The sequence below is a fragment of the Canis lupus genome, chromosome 4, assembly GCF_003254725.2.
Source record: "Canis lupus dingo isolate Sandy chromosome 4, ASM325472v2, whole genome shotgun sequence".
NCBI classification, from domain to species: domain Eukaryota; kingdom Metazoa; phylum Chordata; class Mammalia; order Carnivora; family Canidae; genus Canis; species Canis lupus.
In genome coordinates this window covers 29668504-29679469 of record NC_064246.1, presented here as the reverse complement: position 1 = coordinate 29679469, position 10966 = coordinate 29668504, and the positions used below count along the sequence as shown (strand labels likewise).

The 10966-nt window shown below is 42.4% G+C and overlaps 1 pseudogene; it reads right to left on the bottom strand.

The window, feature by feature from the left end:
• Positions 1 to 466: 466 nt before the first annotated feature.
• On the bottom strand, positions 467 to 835 carry LOC112651410 (small nuclear ribonucleoprotein E-like; annotated as a pseudogene).
• Between the last annotated feature and the right edge of the window lie 10131 nt (positions 836 to 10966).

The window sequence follows — 10966 nt, the reverse complement described above, 5'->3', positions numbered from 1 at the left end:
AAGATTCAGTAATGAGAAGGGGGCTCATGAATATGCCAACATAGCAGGTAAACAGAATGGAAGTCCAGAATCTAGGTCTAGATCTAGGACTTCGCTGAATGTCAAAGGCAACTTTTTAAATCAGTAAAGGAAACAAGTGTTGTGCAATGAATGTCAACGGGGAAACTAGATAGTCAACTGAAAAAGCATAAAATGTGGTAGTCATGTTTAACCTCAAGATTTAAATGTAAAAAAAAAAAAAAAGGAAGAAGAAGGAAACTCTGAAAAATTAGAAAAAAGAATCCATGTGTGTGTTATTTTTTTAAAATAAAAACAATCCCACAATGTTTATTGTCATCCGATAATAACCTAAAGGTAATCAAAACAATATGAATAAATGTTTTTGAACTACACTCTCAACTAAGGACACCTAAAAAAAAAATATATATTTGCCTTCTTGAGAAATTTCATACTTCATTGATCATTTCTAGTTGGAGATACTTTGGAGCAGAGGAATAGATCTCCTCTTAGCATGATCTGACCCAGTTGTTTTCTCCACTTTGTTTTAGAGTGAATCTCTTCTGCATTATCTAATTCGAAGTTCACATATTCATCAAAACCAATGGTAGGGTCCCTCTATCTGAATATCTACTTGCTCAGAAAGCCACACCTGGATCCAAGATCTCTTTTGCAAATCTCTGAAGATGAGGTTGATGGGCTGCACCATCATCTTCTATGCTTTGTGGCCCCAACCGCGGCGTGCCACGGTGAAAACTGGCAAACAGCACACTCCTATGTAGATTTTTACATAGTGGGAAAAGGTTTGTCTAAGGATGGTATAAAACACAAAAGTCATAAAAGGACATTAAATAGAAATAGTGATATATTGTACTATATAAAAATTTTAAATTCTATGTTAAAGCTATCTTAGGCAGATTGAAAGGACAATCATGAAACTGGGATAAAAGTGTGCAATTCATATCAGAGACAAAAGTGAACTTCCTTAATATGTAAAGAACACCCACAATTTAATAAGAAAAAGCTTTACAATACAATAGAAAACGGAGTAAATCATATGAATACCAAGGTCACAGAGAAGGAAATGCAAGTGGGTTTGGATTTTTTTAAAATATTTTATTTATTTATTTGAGAGGGAGGTGGAGCAGAGGAAAAGGGACAAGCCGACTCTGCACTGAGCTCAGAGCCTGACATGGGGCTTGATCTCAGGGTCCTGATCTGAGCCGAAATCGAGAGTCGGATGCTCAACCAACTGAGCTGCCTAGGCTCCCCAGTTCTGGATATTTTAAAAGATACTCAACCTCACTCATGATAAAATGAATTCAAATGAAAATTATGCTCAGAAAACAATTTCCCATCTATCATGTTAAGGAAAAAATCTAAGAGTTTTATAACGTACTTGTTGGAGCTTGTATGAGGAAAAAGACATGTTTACACACTGCTGATTGGAGTGTATACTGGAATCACCTCCGTAAGTCAATTTGGCTTTATCGGACAAAACTGAAAATGCATATAGCCTCTGAGCCAGAAATACAGATATATTCTGACGTGTGCAAATAATGCATGGACGAGGCTTCACTGCAACATTATTTGTCATAGCATGTAATAAAATCTTATGCAGCTGTAAAAGAAAAAGAAAGAAGTTCTTTTATGTACTGATATGGAAAGATCTCTAAAAATTAAGTGGAGAGGGACGCCTAGGTGGCTCAGCCGTTGAGTGTCTGCCTTTGACTCAGGTCGTGATCCTGGGGTCCTGGGTTCGATTCCCACATCGGGTCCCTGCAGGGAGCCTACTTCTCCCTCTGCCTGTGTCTCTGCCTCTGTGTCTCTCATGAATAAATAAATTAAATATATTAAAAAACTAAGTGGAGATAAAGTATACCGATATGCTAATATTTGTAATGAAACAGAATGTAAGCATGTTTATTTGCTTATATCTGAATAAAATAACTCTTGAAATGTATACAAGAGACTACATTTTTATTCTACTTGTGTTTTTTCCCTAAATGTAACACATATTTACTCATCAAATAGGCTAGCACTACTTTTACATGTTCAAATTCGTAAATACGGATCTGTGTTTAACAAAAATTATATTGTTGTGTTGATGAATCTTATCTTTCAAGTTCATGTTTTTTTAAAAAATATTTTATTTATTCATTCATGAGAGAGACAGAGAGAGAGGGAGAGAGAGAGGCAGAGACACAGGCAGAGGGAGAAGCAGGCTCCATGCAGGGAGCCCGATACAGGACTCGATCCCGGGTCTCCAGAATCACGCCCTGAGCCACCCAGGTGCCCCTCAAGTTCATGTTTTGTAGTTTATCAGCCTGAAAATAATTTCTAGGATCTTTAGGTAACTTAAAACCTTGGACTGATCCATTTGAGTGTATATTCACTGGGTATAGAGATTATTTCTAAGCAAAATGGAATACTGAGACATACATAGAATCATTTAAGTTTATATACCTTTGCTTCTTTTTTTTATATGCTACAGATCCTATACCTTTGGGTCTCTTAATGAATATGTTCATTGCTGCCACTTGGAGAGCTGTACTACAGGGGATGACCTGGCTGCAGAAAATTGTGTTTATGTACTTGTGAATTCTGCTTGTCTGCTCAAATGCTAATGGTGACAGTGGACAATCAAGAGTATTCCAGCCTCTGGTTTTCTCTGTGAAACAGGAGCTGCTTTGCTTCTGTTTATAATCAATAATTTATAATCAATGAGCATGATTGACACTATGCTTAAGTGCAATAGTGTTCACATTGGTTTGGGGGGTTTTGTATGTTTGTTTGGTTTTGGTTTGTGTGTTTGGCGAAACTCCCTTATATTCTTCGAGCATATTGAGGACACCAAACAGCTTTTTTGGTGGGTTATAACTAGTGATATTTACTGTCTTGGAAATTGAAACTGAAAAACAAATTTAATGCTTGTTTAGTAATTCACTTGAAAATAGCAAAAAATGAATGCGTTGCAAGTTAATAGCATCTTAGCAGTGTTACAAGGTTAGTTCTGACCTCATAGGTCCTCTGAGATCAATCATAAGGAATCCATTTGTTGTAAGATATGAAAGACTTACAATGAATTCTGTTTGCCTTGGTTTATAACACCTGAGTCTGGGACACTAGGAAATGTGTTTAAAATACTAGAAATATTTGCTTAATGTTGATGGCTCTGTTTTCTTGGTTTCCTGTTTTATTGTTTTATTATTATTCCCATGTGATCTGCCTAGAAAGCAAAAACTCCGAGTTTTACCAAAATGATTTTAAGTTGATTTTATTATGTCTTTAATTATTTAAGAAAACAAGGTTTCTTACTTAGGAGAGAGCTAAAGTGCTTTACAGTCATGTCACTGTCAGGTAGGTGGACAAGTCTTATTTCTCAGGTGGCTGGGATCCTACCTTAAGTGTTCAAATCTCCTGACAATTTCGGGGTTTTGCCTTCCTTAAATCAATCCTAAAAGTAAAAGGAAGTAAAATGTAAGGATATCTGAGTTCTCCCAGAAAGTCCAAGGAAAATCATAAGAGATTAATTACTTTGCCTTGTAGAAAGAGAGGGGCCAGAAATAGTTAAGTCCATTTGATATGATACCATTGATAGGTTGCATGGCAGGAGGTGAAATTATTTTTTATCAAAACAGGGGAAAACCATAGGACATTTTCTTTCAGTGGAAAACTATGCCTTGCCTGTAGCATACCCTTCTGCATTCAGGTTTTGATTTCATGGGAGCTGTTTTGCAATTCTATAAAAATGGAGATAACTGATAACAAAAAATTATTCTTGTCCCTAGGCATCCACATTATATCCTGCTGAGTAAAGTTTCCCAGTTTTGGAAGTTAGTTTTGCTTTCATTCATACATTTGTTTCAATATTCCTTTACTTCTACACACTCCTGCTTTTAAACTTCTCCTTCGAACTAATTATAATGGGCCTCATTCCCTTATTGAATCAGTAAAATAAAATCCTTAATATATGTTTGTGTTCTCGCTGTTTGACAGTCACCATTTCATCTTTTTTTTTATATGAATCTTTTAATAACGCATAGGACAGAAGTCTTGCTCATCACAATTCATTACAAAAATGGTAGCCTGAGGCAGTGGAGTTTAATTTTCCCTAATCCTGGTTGAGAACACCTAGAAGGCAACTGAAAAATCAGTAGCTGGCATTGACTTTTACTGATGTAATCTGGCCCCTCTCAGCATGGGGTAGCCTCAGGCAAGTCACTTCCCTTCCCTACACCTCCCCACCCTTCCAGTTGGGTGGACCTAAAATAATCCCTTCCCACCCTGCAGCACCAGCTGGGGCTGGATCAAGAGCCCTAGCCCTGGAAGTCTAGCATCCAACATATGTAAGTCTACCTTGCAGATGGAGGGCCAAGAGTAGAAGGGATAAAGGTCAATACCAATTTACATGACCTTTTAATTACTACCCAAAGGCTTTCTCAACTAGGATTAAGAGAATTAAACTCTAAAACCTGAAGTTTAGATTGCTCTTATTCTGTTCAGTAAATGCAGTTGCTCCAGCTGCTGAGCGGAAATGAAGACAAAAGGAAGACTTTTTTAAAACTTTTGATTTATTTTAAGATTTTTTAATTTTTAATTTTTTTAAATTTTTACTTTTTTTTAGAGAGAGAGAGCACAAGCAGAAGGGGCAGAGGGGGAGAGAACCTCAAGCAGACTCTATGCTCAGTGCAGAGCCTGAGGCAGGGCTCCATCTCATGAGCCTGAGATCACCACCTAAGCCAAAACCAAGAGTCCACCACTCAAGCCACTGGGCCATCCTGGGGCCCCTCAAACTTTATTGAAATATATATATGTTCATTTGAAGACTGGAACACATCCATGGGACCAGCACCCAGATCGCACTGCAGAACATTACCAGTGCCTGAGGAGTCCCTCATTTCTTTATAGTCCCCTGCCAACCCTGGCACACATGAAAGGAACTCAACGAATTCTTGCAGCATGGGTTAATTTTGCCTGTTTTCACACTGCATGTAAAGTTAACCATACAGAAATTTTTTATGAACATTTCTTTCATTAATTGTATTTTTGTAAGATTCATCCCTGTTGTTGTGTGCAAGGGTAGATCCATCCGTGATCTAGTCAGCTGTCGATGGGGATTTGGGTAGTTTCTGCTTTGGGACTGCGGTGATAGCTCAGGTCTTGATATTCCCGTCCATGTTGTTTTGGGACCATATGTTTCCATTAGGCATACACCTGGCAAGTGCTAGATCATATTTATTTCTGCATCTATCAATCTGCACGTGTATAAAAAAAGCATGAATTCATACTGATATCTCCAATTCTGATCAAGCACAACAGGGCTCATTTTACCCTTTCATTATTAGCAATTCCTTTCTTTGACAGTGAGAAACCTAGCTCCCATTAAATACATTTATTTATTTGCTCAATCCTAGAATACACATAAAATAGCTTCAGAACTGCTAACCCATATCTGTTAGATCTGTCAGCTAAGAGGGCCTAGAAGCAATGACACCCCGGTAGCAATGAGCACACCCTGCACCCAGGTCTTGGTTTCTAAATACCATTCTCCAAGACAAGGAACCCAAGTTCCTTGGAGAAATGACTGAGTTGAGTCCAGGATGGGAGCAATGGGGAATATAAGATGAGCCCAAAACATTTTGTGGTTGTCAGGAAGTAAGGAAGTACTTAGAAAAGAACAGGAGTATTTCGAAAGGACATAGGAGCCAACTTAAAGATGCTCCTAGTGGCCATACCTGGGACGATTTGAGCAACAAAACAAATAATATTCATAGTGGATTTTAACCCATAGAATAAAATAAATATCCATGAGTCCATGCTGAAATAATTGAATAGATAGATAAATAGGAGAGAAGGGACACCTCTTCCTTACAATTGAATTTCAATTGATAAATGAAGAAGAAGGAATTACGGAGATAGAAAATCACCTTTGGGAAGCCAATGGTAATAAATATTGCAGATGAGAATCAGCACTAGATGCTGAAATTAGTAGGTTGCACATATGATAATAAACAGGAGAATTGTAGAGTCTCAGAGTATCTCCCCAAAAGATACATTTAGTTACAAAAGGAAATGCAATAATTTTAGAGTGGAGAAACCTGGTGGACATCACCTTCACCTCATCATCCTTCAAAATTAATGTTACTAGTAATGAGACACGGCAATATCACACGTGCCTCCCAGTTGGCGCACTGGGAAGGACATGACATCACCTTCGTAGGACTCACACCAAAAACGCATAACCTCAACCTCATCATGAGAAAACATCAGACAGACTCAAGGGGAGAGAAACTCCATTAAACAATTGGCCAGGGATCCCTGGGTGGCGCAGCGGTTTGGCGCCTGCCTTTGGCCCGGGGCGTGATCCTGGAGACCCGGGATCGAATCCCACATCGGGCTCCCGGTGCATGGAGCCTGGTTCTCCCTCTGCCTGTGTCTCTGCCTCTCTGTCTCTCTCTGTGTGACTATCATGAATAAATAAAATCTTAAAAAAAAAAAAAAAAAAAAAAACAATTGGCCAATGCTCTTCAAAAATGTCAAAGGTTGTGGAAGGGAAAAAATAACTGACCTGGACTCTTAAGGTAAACCCTCAAAGTTCCAAGACACAGAAAAAGAACAGCTGTTCTAGATGAGAGGAGCCCAAGGAGACAGGAAAACTGGCTGCCCTGTGGGATCCCCCATGACACCCGGGGCCAGAACAAGACCAGCAGGGAGACACCTGGCAACAGCTGAGTAAACTCTGTCAATTCTTTAACTCTACTGCATTAACGTTAACTTCCTGGCTTTGCTGATTCTTCTGCAATCCTACAAGATGCTAGTATTTGGGGAAACTGGTAAAGGCTGTATGGGAGCTCGCTGTATTGTTTATCTACGTCGAAAATTATTTCAAAAGAAAACGATTTTTAAAAGAAAAAGGGGATCTGGCGTGATTGTGTCATGCTTCGGCCAAAAACCCTGCCAGCACCTCTGCACAGAGTGTAAAGGCAGAATGAGAGTGACATTCAAGGCCCTCAGTAATCAGGCCAAACATCCCCCACCCACACACACCCTGCCCATCTCTAAGGCCTGCGGTGAACACCTCATGTTTAAAGATCACCTTCAGGGATCCCTGGGTGGCCCAGCGGTTTGGCGCCTGCCTTTGGCCCAGGGCGCGATCCTGGAGACCCGGGATCGAATCCCACGTCGGGCTCCCGGTGCATGGAGCCTGCTTCTCCCTCTGCCTGTGTCTCTGCCTCTCTCTCTCTCTCTCTCTCTGTGTGCCTATCATAAATAAATAAAAAATTTAAAAAAAATTAAAGATCACCTTCAGGCAGCCCAGGGCGGGGCGGGGGGTGGGGGGGTGGGGCTCAGTGGTTTAGCACCACCTTCAGCCCAGGGCATCATCCTGAAGGCCCCGGGACCGAGTCCCACGTCGGGCTCCCTGCCTGTGTCTCTGTCTCTGTCTCTCTCTCTGTGTCTCTCATGAATAAATAAATAAAATCTTTAAAATAAATAATAAAGATCACCTTCACGGGCCGTGACCCTGAACCCACCTCTGGAAGCAGCATCTATCTATCTGCTGCGGGCTCTTACTTGGTCAACAGTTGACTTCCCTGACCCCCTGGGAACTTTGAACTCCCTCCCTCTGAGGACCCCTGCAAGCCTGGCAGGTGGTGCTCACCCCCTTCCTACCCTTAAGAAACTCACAATCTGCAAATAAGGCAAGGAGACCACAGTGCCAAGCTCAGGAGCCTCGGGGAAGCAGATCAGAGGCAGGTAGGGGAATCACAGTCTCTGCAGGCAGGGGGTGTTGTTGTTACCCCTCTCTGCTGGTGAGGAAACCGAAGCTTAGAGCGAGAAGGTCATCTTCCTAAGACTACACAGCCAGTGAGGACAGAGTCAGGGTTTAAGCTCAATTTCTTCCCTCCCCTACTGATGGATTATAACTGAAAGGCTTTGATGAATCAGGCAAGTGGGGTCCTGAGACAGTTTATATTTTACCCCAACTCCAGCCTCAAGTGGCAGAATGAGATCTCCCTAGAAAGGCCTGCAGTGGGGCGCCTGGCTGGCTCGGTCGGAGGAGCATGTGGGTCTTGATCTCGGAGTTGTGGGTTTGGGCCCCATGTGGGGGTATATAGATTACTTAACTAAATTTAAAAAGCCACGGAGGATACAGGAATCACGCATCACACACATTCTCAGGAAATGTCAACACCTTTTATGACGACCTGATGGACACTGAGCAATGAGAATTTGCAAAAAATATCTCAAAGTTGAGCAAGTGGGATATATTGCTAGACCTCACCAGGCTTCAGAAAGGCCTGAACCGTGGCTTCAGGAAACACCTGCTGGCAAGCTGCCCTGGCCAAGCCCTGGGATGCCCACAGACCCACCTCCTCCCGTAGCAGCCGAAAGTCAGTGAGAAACGGAGCTCCCGGTGCCTCCAGCTCGGCTGGACACAGTGGGGATCGGAACGCCTGCTCTCAGGCCTCTGGTTGCTGCTATTGTCGTTGTTAATATTAAACCTCTCTCCCCGCTTCTCGTCTCCCTGCACTCAGCAGACTTTCCCATCTTCTTACATCATCTACGTGGGAGGATTCAGGACTGCACACAAACAAGGAAAGAGAATTAAAAACAAAAACTTCTTAAATCTCAACTTGTCAAACCTCCCCCCCGCTTCTGTCCCGCAATGTGCCCATTCCCCACCGGTCCGCTGCCCTGACCCCGGCTCGCGGGGCGCTGGGCTAGTAGCCCCCTCATCTCTGCGGAGAGGGAGAGGCCTGGCACGGGGCTCTCAGGGAGCACGTGTGGCCTGTGCTGGGCCAAGAAGACAAGCGGGCTTTGTGCGGCCCGGCTCTGATCCCGCTAGCCACGGAGGCCCTTTCAGCTGGGCTGAGAGATGGCCAGACTCCATTTCCTGTGTCCCTTGGCCCCTTGCCTTGGGTTCGGGCTGGAGGAGCAAGCTCTGCCTGCAGCATAGCCGTGGTGGGAGGCCCATGCATTCTGCAGCATTGCCCGTGGAGGCGTGGGCTCCCTGGGAGCAAACCCCCACATTTCTACACAGTGTCTGTGTGACCTTGAGCCACCTCTTAACTTCTCTGAGCCTCACATTGTGGATCTTGGTGCAACCTGCCAGGGAGATGGGAAGTGATGGGAAGAAAAAGCTCTGCAAGTTATAGCACTTCATTTATGCCGGATGCTACGGGTGTTTCCCCTTCAACTACCAAGAACTTGCCACTCTGAGCCCCCAAATACCCCATTTGCCCTTTACTCACCGCCCCCGCTCCTCATGCATCTGAACTACCTACTTTGTGGCCTGGGTTCTGAGAGTCAAGAGGCCCCGTATTACTTAAAAGCATGAGTTTTAGACTCAGATCTACCTGCTTCCCATCCGGGGTCAGTCCCACTCTGACCTTGACCAAATATGTCTTATTGGAAAAACGGAGACAAGCACACCCACCTTATAGGTTTATTGGCACAAGGATTAGCCGAGAAAAACCCCGGGCGGCCTTGGCCCAAGACCAGGCTCCCAGAAGGTCAGCAAGTCACAGAGTGACGAGACGCAATGCCCCTCACTGTCATTAGCCCAGCTGGCTGCCAGCTTGCCCTGAGGCCCGGCATGTGGTGGGCATGTTTCCCTAGGTCCCGGCACTGGTGCCAGTTCCCCCATGTTTAATTTTATTGGTCATTTCTAGAGAATGTTGGAAGGAGGATATTAACAGTGTTCTTTATATCGCCCGGCCCAGAAGTTTTCCTGTGCGTGTTTAGGCTGATTTCTGTCGGTATGTGGAACTAAGTGGATTTCCAGACACTCAGTCCAAGCAGTTCACGCAGTAATTCAGGTCATTCTTCTGCTTCTGCTGGATTTTCTAAGAAAGCAACGGACCCTTCTGCTATTAGCAACATGTTGCTTCTTCAGAATGCCTCTTCATTTGTGCTTCCTTGCATGGATCACACTATGGATAACTAATAGTGACTGTAGTTGCATCTTTTTTTTTTTTTTTTAAGCGGGCTCTACCTCCAGTGTGGAGCCCAGTTCAGGGCCTGAACTCACAACCTGAGCTGAGAACAAGAGCCGGACTCTTACCCGACTGACCAACTCAGGCGTCCTATGGTTGCATTTTTACCCCATTCCTAGCCTATCAGGGAAGGCCTCTCTTCTCTCTCCCCTGTGTGAACTGTTTGTGGGGGATCAACGTGGCTATCTTGTGAAGGAGATGTCCCTTTCTTCCTTTATTTCTACCTCTCAGAGTTTGTTGTTGCATTTTAGTCTGGGACGGTTCTTTTATTTTATCAAATAATAGTGTCAGTACTTACTGAAAAGATAAAGTTATTTTATCTTTTTATTTTTATTTCTTTGTTATTTTATTTTTGTTTCTTTGACCTTATGACAGACTTGATGACTAAAGATTTTTATCTTTATTTTTGTTTCTTTGACCTTATGACAGACTTGATGGCTAAAGATTTTTCTGGAGCTCCATTTGGAAATGAATAGCTATTTTATGTTCAGATTGGTGGCTATGCAAAAAGGAGCATTGAGATATTTAGATGCCCACTTAGGAGAAAATTTTAGGTTTGAAACTTTCTTTGCAACCACATAAAAATTCTAGATGGATCAGAGATTATACCTTAAAAAAAGGCTTTATACTAGTTGGCAAAAGTTTTGGAAAATACTTTCATAGTCTTGATGTGAGGAATCATAAACAAGTTGTAAAACCTAGAAGCCGTAAAAGAGCATACTGAGACACTTGGTCACCTAAATATCTAAAACTTCTGTGTGATGAAAGACACCGCAGAGAAAGTTAAAGACAGCGGAGGAATGGAAGGAAACGTTGCCAACATTCATCACAGGCATTGGATTAATAAACAGAATGTATAACAAGAGGGAACATAGAAAAAAGGAAAAAAGGATTTGACGAGGCAAATAAAGCTCAACTTGACTCATAATGAAAAAACAACAAAGTAACATTCTTCATCATCAAATTAT